We start from the raw sequence: 1,516 nt of genomic DNA on the forward strand, positions 1-1,516 counted from the left end.
AAGAACCAAGACAACCTGTTTTTCATACTTAGTACTGAAAGCTTGCCAGGGTTGGTCCAGGGTGCTTGGCAATTGTTGATTGAGAAATCCATTGCTCTGATACTAGAGCATTTAAAACAAGCACTGAGATCTAGCATCAAATTGACACCCAAGAGCAGAGCCGGCCACTCAGCACTGGCTCTACAACAGGGGAACCTCAAACTATTAATTGGGAAGTGACTTTTATACATGTAAAATCTTTGAAGTTCTCGCTTCTTTCTATGGTGGAACTGGTAAAATTCAGATTTGCTGACCAGAGATCTTGTTTTATTCCTTTGTATTCATATTGACACAGAGACCCATTTGAGGTGAATTAGTAACTATCACATTTGCATATGCATGTATGCAAACATTTGTGTTTGTTATCCATGTATGACAACAGCTGTTCAGCCCTGTTTGGGGTCTTGTAATGAGTAAGATGTTGTGCTGCATCCGGCAAAGGCTAGAGAATCTTGAGCCTCTACCCTGAGTGAGCTCACAGTGACAAAGTGTGTTTAAACCACACATGCTGTGGGCTGCACATCAGGGCTGGCATATGTCACAGTGAAAGAGCCAGACCAGAGTCCGCGCTGAAAGTTTCTGTGGACATTTAGGGTTTGGATTTAACCTTAGTAAGTGGGTGGAATCCCAAGTGAGCTGAGCCTCTTCCATGGAAGAAAGAGCAAGGCATGGCAGAGAGAGGGAGACAGTGTAATACTAAGTAACTTCTGGCAGTAGCCAGAACGAGTGTGAAGTGACTTGGCCAGCATCAATATTGCTTATAAGGCCAGAACAGGGACATAAGCTAAAAGCACGGTGCTGGCACGAGTGTTTCTCCCTGGCTTCAAACCTCATGTGAACACGGTGTGGAATTGAAGATTCTGAGCTGGAGAGTGATATGTTACAAACCAGTCTGTTCAAAACATGTGCGGAGACCCTTTACAGACTCCCCTGGGCGAAGGGAACCTTGGCACACCGAGCGGTCAAGCAGGCGACACAGGGTGGTTCGGAAGAGAAGGCATGGCCTGATGTGAGAGAGGGTGGCATCCTGGCAACACAGTGAGCCCAATTGGAGCCCATAGGACGTGCAGGTCGCAGGGGCTGATGGGAGCAAGGAAACCGGGGTAGTCGGCTGTGACCTTCAGGTAGTGTTGGTTGCTCAGAATACTGTATAGAGTCGGGCAGGGTGCCACTGGCCCGGGAGACACCACATAACCTCATCTCATCAGTGATCCCAGCAATTTGAGTCAGGTTGTTTGCTTGGAATACTTGAGTTGTTTGTTTGAGACAGGGTCTCATGTAGCTTAAGCTGGCCGCACATTCCCAGTCCTCCTGCCTCCCCCTCCCAAGTGCTGGCGTTATAGATTTATGTGTTCATTTAATAGGGCAGTCTGCTCCGTGTGTCACGACTCACCTCCTCTGTCTCCTGACTGGCTTCCTTGCACCCTTGACTATTGCGGTTCCTCACGCCTGGCTTCCTTGCACCCTTGACTATTGC

Source organism: Mastomys coucha, unplaced genomic scaffold (genome assembly GCF_008632895.1).
Source record: "Mastomys coucha isolate ucsf_1 unplaced genomic scaffold, UCSF_Mcou_1 pScaffold12, whole genome shotgun sequence".
In the NCBI taxonomy this organism is placed as follows: Eukaryota; Metazoa; Chordata; class Mammalia; order Rodentia; family Muridae; genus Mastomys; species Mastomys coucha.